Raw genomic sequence first — 6,785 nt, 5'->3', positions numbered from 1 at the left:
AGTCCATTGACCAACTGAGTCCATGAGTTATTGGGATAGTAACAAATAATGACAATACTACTACACTACTACTACATATACAGAACAGTTAATAGAATGGTCCCTGTAGAAATCGGTTAATTTCTAGTTCCTTACCCTAGGACCTAAGGTCATGTTCTGGACAGAGTTTTCAAATTCTTACAGCCCAAAAATAGTTATGGAAACCTAGTTTTAAATACAGTCAGTGATTAATAATTACCTTTCACGGAAGTTCAGAAAGGTTGTACAAAATGGGGGTTTTATACTTTCTAGGCTTGTTTTAATTTTAAAAAAAACACAAATCTCTATTTACTGTGGCAGAACACTTCACTCAGATATGCTGTGTACTGCACACCACTAATTCCCATCTTACTCTTCCATGGGTCTACAGTTTTTCAAGGAAGCTATGACATTGTCCTATGGTGTCTTTGACAGTTTCTACCACCAAAAGTCCTAAAGGAGGTTTCAAATGGTGGAAAGGAAACCAGTGTGCTGTAAACAAGTACCAACAGTGTCAGCAATAATTTATTACAGAAATCTGTGGGGAGTTGAAGGGAGAATAACGTTACAGAAAGCAGAAGTCCTCCTGGTAAAAAATTCTCCTGAACCACACAGGGTTGGGTCCATCCCCCCCAGAGTCTTCCTCAGGATCTAGAAGTAATATACTGGTGACAACTTCATATCCCTGAATGAATCCAATTACTCTTAAGTTGCCCTTGTTGGAGGGAAGGTGACAATATTTGCACCTAGTGGCAGAATGAACTCTGAAAACATGTAGTTCGGTTAAACAAATTCAGTATGAGGTTGCTAATAATACAATGTGCAGGGCTGGTTTCATGCCTGATGGGGAAAGCACACTTGGGTGGGCTTCCTTGTACACCTGTGTGCCTCCCTAGTAGACTTTTTAGGCAGCAGTGTCGTGCCACCATTTTAGTTTCCTAGAATGACCCCAATGTAGCATCACTGTGGAAGATGAATGTGAACTTTGTGGGAGTCTCAGAGTCATGGCAGAGCATCATTTAAATTTCCACAATGCTCAAGAATGAGGCTACATTGGAGAGACACACATGTAAATTTCTTCCTGTTTTTAATTTATTTTTGTTTTTAACTTGTTTTTAATTTTTTATGGTTTTATTTATTATTATTTTGTTTGGGGTTTTTTAACAAACAAACCAACAAACAAACAATATATTCTTGCCCAGAGGATCCTATTAATTACTAAAAGTTAGGAAAGATTTTCCTCCTCTTCAGTTGACTAGGTTGCCTATGCATGAGCAGTTTTCAAGTGCTGGCTGAACTGGCTATATATAACATTGGTATATTAATTCTCAACCCCCTTACTAGTACACTGCAAGTGTTAAATTTCCACATGTGACGGGGAAGGAATATGCAATCATTATTTTGTATTGACTTCAGCAGGGTTACGTACAGAATGTAAGGTAGTTCATGGCTTTAGGTCAGTGGCAGTCCTTGGCGTCTAATATTTCAGTGGTGCCCTTTGCATTGCTAAAATCCAGTGCGCGTCCCCCTGCCTCTCACCTTCCATTGGATGTCATAGCTGTGGCACCCCCTGCAGCACCCCAGAAGCTTCATGCACTCCCCTAGATCCACCTTTGCTTTAGGTAAGCAACTCCACATAAGCCTCAGTCCCATCCCCCATCCCCTTCTGCAATATAAATAATACTGGCTTACCTGGCAGGGTTGTTGTAAGGGCTACATCTAAATAATGTTCACAAAGCACTCTGAACACTTGAAAGTGCTAGACAAGATAATGATAATGAAGGCAAATATTCATCAGGCTTTTTTTTTCATATCTGTAACCAGCATGGGATGACACAAGAATATCAAATGGGTCACCAATGTTCTAATTGCAGTTCCCTTGCTGTGTTGCACTTACTGATCAGAAGCCTTGGTGTCCCATTATTTATGTAGTGGGGTATCAAAGTGGCATCTCCCAATGTGCTTCCCACTTCAGAGTATACTTTCCTTTCTGGCTTAAACTTGATCCATCACCCCTTGTGATAGCTGTCTCTAATTAAATGGACAATCAAGGAGATAGAAGCTTCCTTATTCAGAATGGTCAAAATATGACATAGCTCTATACGCAGAACTAGTTCACACATGACTTTCACATCCAAAGATAATCTTGTGCAGGGAAGTATACTGTTACTCTGTGAAATGTCATGCAAATGTTTCTTTTTGCTATGAATATACAGGTAAGAGCCTCTGAACCTGTGAAACTGAAGTGAAACAAATTGTTCTGTCCTTCACCTGTAGTGCTGCACAAGATCTTCTTTTCACAAAGATACTTTGCAAATATAATCTGAAAAATGGCTATTACAGGAAGGTAGCCTGCCTGCCTTGTATAGTGTGATGTGCATCATTATTATAATCTAGATTTGGATATTTCCAGGGCTCTGATAGTGCATGGTGTGTGAGTTACTAGAGATGGACTCAGTCACTCCTACCCCTTTTGTAAAGGAGCATCTTATGTGCAATGCCTGTTCCGTGTTTTGGAGGCCTTTGTGCAAGATCCCCTCAGCAGCCAGCTCCCTGAGTGCATCCACTTTTCCCTCCTTACCACTGTTGCCGTTGTCCACTCGCTTGCCCTGCTCTCTCTGTGGCCAAGAAGCCATATCGGAACAACACATGTAAAACATAATGATAGCACTTTAAATGGCTTCCCCCGCACAGAGCTACAATTTCCAGAGTGGTTTAACAATCAATCCCTCTTCCCAGTGAACTCTGAAAATTGTAGCTCTGTGAGGGGAACTCTCACAGCACCCCTAGCAAACTACAATTCCCAGCATTCTTTGAGGGAAATCATGACTGTTAAAGTGGTATAATGGTGCTTTAAATGTATGGTGCAGCTGAAAGGGTGGACAAGGTGTAGGGCAATTACAGATCATTATCACTTTTCTCTCACTGTTGTCATTACAAAGGCCAGATGGACATCTTTCAACCGACTCCAGTTTTTGCCATCCTCCTTTCTTCAACATGTTGATTGACAATGTCCTGTCTGTTAGGACTGATACTATTAAAACAAGAGCTCTTTAGTGTTTATAAACACACAACCAGCAGAACAAGGTAGCAAAGGCCTTCTGTTAGCATGGACTGTCCCATGGCACAGGTATCCTCTATGAATGAAGTGGGGAACTAGCACTTCAGGGAAAGAGGTTTGCCATTTTTGGTCCTGATGTTTTACAAACAACATGAGGGAGCATTCAAAAATGAAGATTCCCCTGTTGTCTAGAAAAACAGTCCACTGTCAACACAAATTCACTGTGTAGTATAATATAATGCTATCTTTTTAATACCAGACATGCAGAGCCAGACTAGAGAATGACTTCCAAGTTCCTCTGCCTTAGGGAGGACTCTTTTAGTTCTAAGGGGAGTGTGTGAAGAGGCAGCCATTTTGTATTGCATCCTAAATAAATTATCACAGCCAACAGCAGCCTTCCCATGTCAGATGCCCTGCAGATAATTCGAACTATGATGCTCTTCAGCCCTAGCTGAAGAAACTAGCAGTCAGAGAGGATGGGAGTTGTCATCCAAAACATCTGAATGGCATAAAGACAGGGAAGGCTGGCCTAAATTATCCTATCTCAGAGCCATCTTTGATGGTGTGCCCTCCATGCCACATGACACTCACTCTGCTGCATGTTTTAGGCCTTGCAAGTAAAGGCCTAAAAGCTAAAGGGCAGTTTCACACACTACAATTGAAAATACATTATTGAGACTGTCTCCTGCTCATTTAAAAATGATTTTATTATTTTCCTCCAAGGGAATCAAGATGGCATTCATGCATGGATTTCCTTCCCCAATCTTTTATTTTCACAACAAGAACAACAACTGCCCTATGCAGAAAATAAGGCTGTAAACAAACGACTGGCCCAAGACCACCCAAATAACTTTGGCTGAACTGAGAAACTGAGGGCCTAAAAAATATGAGGGCCAGCATAAGGGTTTATCCTTATTAGCTACCTGGGCCCTTGATCAACAATGCTGAATCTTACATTGGGCCTTGCTATGTGTGGGTGTGCTTGACAGAAAATGGAAAGGACAGGGCAGTAGTAAGTTCTTACATGCTGTGGAATTCAGGAAAATCATGTTTTTAAAAATGTGCACACATAAAAAAATATAAAACTAAAGAGAGCCAAGGGCATGTCAGACCCTCCAAGTGTCCCTATTTTTCAGGGAAATCCTTACTTTAGAAAAGTTGTCCTGGTTTTTGATTTGATCCCGGAATATCCTACTTTTCCTTAAAGGTAAAGGTACCCCTGCCCGTATGGGCCAGTCTTGCCAGACTCTAGGGTTGTGCGCTCATCTCACTCTATAGGCCGGGAGCCAGCGCTGTCCGCAGACACTTCCGGGTCACGTGGCCAGTGTGACAAGCTGCATCTGGCGAGCCAGCGCAGCACACGGAACGCCGTTTACCTTCCCGCTGGTAAACGGTCCCTATTTATCTACTTGCACCCGGGGGTGCTTTCAAACTGCTAGGTTGGCAGGCGCTGGGACCGAACGACGGGAGCGCACCCCGCCGCTGGGATTCGAACCGCCGACCATGCGATCGGCAAGTCCTAGGCGCTGAGGTTTTACCTACAGCGCCACCCGCGTCCCGCTTTTCCTTAGGATGTCCCTATTTTCATTGGAGAAATGTTGGAGGGTATGGAGTTATCCAACCCACAAGCTGTCTGAAGCAATCCTGCATAGGGAAGGTTGTTTTTTTAAAATGTTTAATGTTCTATTATATTTTTATATGCGTTGGAAGCTGCCCAGAGTGGCTGGGGCAACCTAGTAAGATGTGTGGGGTATAAATAGTGAAATGATCATTATGGAATGAGACATCCCTATTTTCATTAGAGAAATGTTGGAGGGTATGGCATGTGCACTGCTCTCGTGCTACGTCTGAATATTGGCAATAGAGACTATTGTGCAGATAAAAGTGCTCATAGGCTGAAACAAGAAGCTTGCATAGGCTTACAGGGAAGGGGAAGTAAAAGGTTCCTCTGAGCCCAAGTTCTCAGTTTAAAGGATGGGGGGGTGTCTATGGAAAAAAAATACGCCTCCTCAATTGCACGTCCTTTGAGACCAGTTCTTCTACTCTGGGAGATCTACAGCCTCCAACGATTGCTCCACTCCCAGATCCTCTCAGGTTGAGCAGAGCAGCAGCAGCAGCTGCCAAGAGACCAGTCACAGGCATCTTCTCAATCCACATATTTTTGTGAAAACTAAGCACCCCAATTCAGCTAAGGATATCCTCCCGAATAAGCAGACTTCTGTATGTGCATCACTTGCTGCTGGATCAGAAACCATAAATATGCATGAGATGCAACTGAGTACAGATGTTTTATCCACATTGTACTGACTTTTAACATACAAATGCAACTAAACACAATTCACTGGGGATTGAGCGTGTGCATGCGGGTGTGCATCTGATTTCTACCTGTCGTTCCTGATCCAATTTTGGAATTGCATTGATTTACACCTGTGGTTCCTGATTTATACCTGTGGTTCTAGCAAGTGACACGTGCAGCAGGAAAGCTTGTTTCTGCATGCAGATCGTTGCATAGAGGTAAGGAAGCCTGGGCAAGATGAGTGATACAATAAAAGGAAGAAAAGTTTCCTGTTCTCTATCCTCCCCTGCCCTGAATGTTTGAGTGTATTGGACACTTTTCTATATTAAGAAATGTGCATGTTTATAGTTGTTGTTTTTTAAGACGGCCAAAAGTGAAATTCTACTAAACAGAAAGTTTTTAACGTGTCCACTTTTGTAAAAGGAATCAAAAGGAATCATCTATCATATATGCAGGAGCAGATGGCTGCCAGGAATGCACCAGTACAATCTCTTATTTCAGAAACAATTCCCATTGAACTATCAGCAAATCGTGTCCTCCCTTAAAGAGGGTACATGTTGCGGTGAGACCTGGAAACCGATCCCCTGTGTTGTGGGTGGGTAAGATTGGTCAGCCACAACACCCGAATGGTAGGTCCCTCGATGCTGGGTTTAATCTGGTCAAAGGGGCGCAGTCCAAATGGATCGAGGGACCTATATATGCCCATGCATGTGACCCAGAACTTCCTCTTTTGGCGCATGCATTCAAAACACCTGCCCACCTCTCCCTACTTTTAGGGCTTTTGTGTTTGACCTTGCTATGCCGTCGTGTGTCGTCTCTCGTTGGGACAGGGGCATGGCAGGAATTTCCCCCACTTGGCTGATTGGCTCTTGCCATTTGGGTTTCGCCTGCCGCGTAGCAAATCGCCACAACTTGTAAGGTTGTGGATAGGCTCTGGTTCAGGTGATAAGGATGGGAGAACGCTCTCGCCATCCCTACGTGAAGGGTATTCCGTTAAAGGAATCCAGGGACTCAAATGGTTTGGTCAACCCCTGAGAGGGGGTTGTGCCCGTGCCAGAGGCCAAGGGGACATCTGGGTGGTGGACATAGTCTGTTCCCGACTTTTGCTTATCCAGGTTTCACTCTTCGCTGACCTATGCTGGAACCCTGGGTTAGCGCTACCTGCATGGCAGGGAGCTAGTCGAACCAGAGCCTATGCAACCACTCACTTTCTGTAATCAATAAAATTGTGGCCTAAATTCTGCCAAAAACCAAAACTAAAATTTGAGCCAAGTGTTAATTTATTTAGGGGGAGGTTTCTGGGTCTGAACACGCAACAAAAAGTATTTGCCCAGAATACTGATTTCAAAAAAAAAGTTTCTTCTAAGCATGATGCAGGCATAGAAGTGCAATGTCAGTATAAAATAAAAG

At 43.2% G+C, this 6,785-nt stretch overlaps 1 long non-coding RNA gene across 1 annotated transcript in view; it reads right to left on the bottom strand.

Moving 5' to 3' along the window:
- The window catches only part of LOC310685456, a 30,025-nt gene extending 26,922 nt beyond the window's left edge, over window positions 1–3,103 (bottom strand). The window contains exon 1 of the long non-coding RNA XR_014515285.1: window positions 2,600–3,103. This is a non-coding gene — a long non-coding RNA (uncharacterized lncRNA). The remainder of the gene's footprint in view (window positions 1–2,599) is intronic.
- Between the last annotated feature and the right edge of the window lie 3,682 nt (window positions 3,104–6,785).

The sequence above is a fragment of the Podarcis tiliguerta genome, assembly GCF_965153285.1.
Source record: "Podarcis tiliguerta genome assembly, chromosome: 9".
Lineage (NCBI taxonomy): Eukaryota > Metazoa > Chordata > Lepidosauria > Squamata > Lacertidae > Podarcis > Podarcis tiliguerta.
The sequence above is the reverse complement of the archived record's forward strand: the minus strand, read 5'-3'. Positions and strand labels throughout refer to the sequence as shown.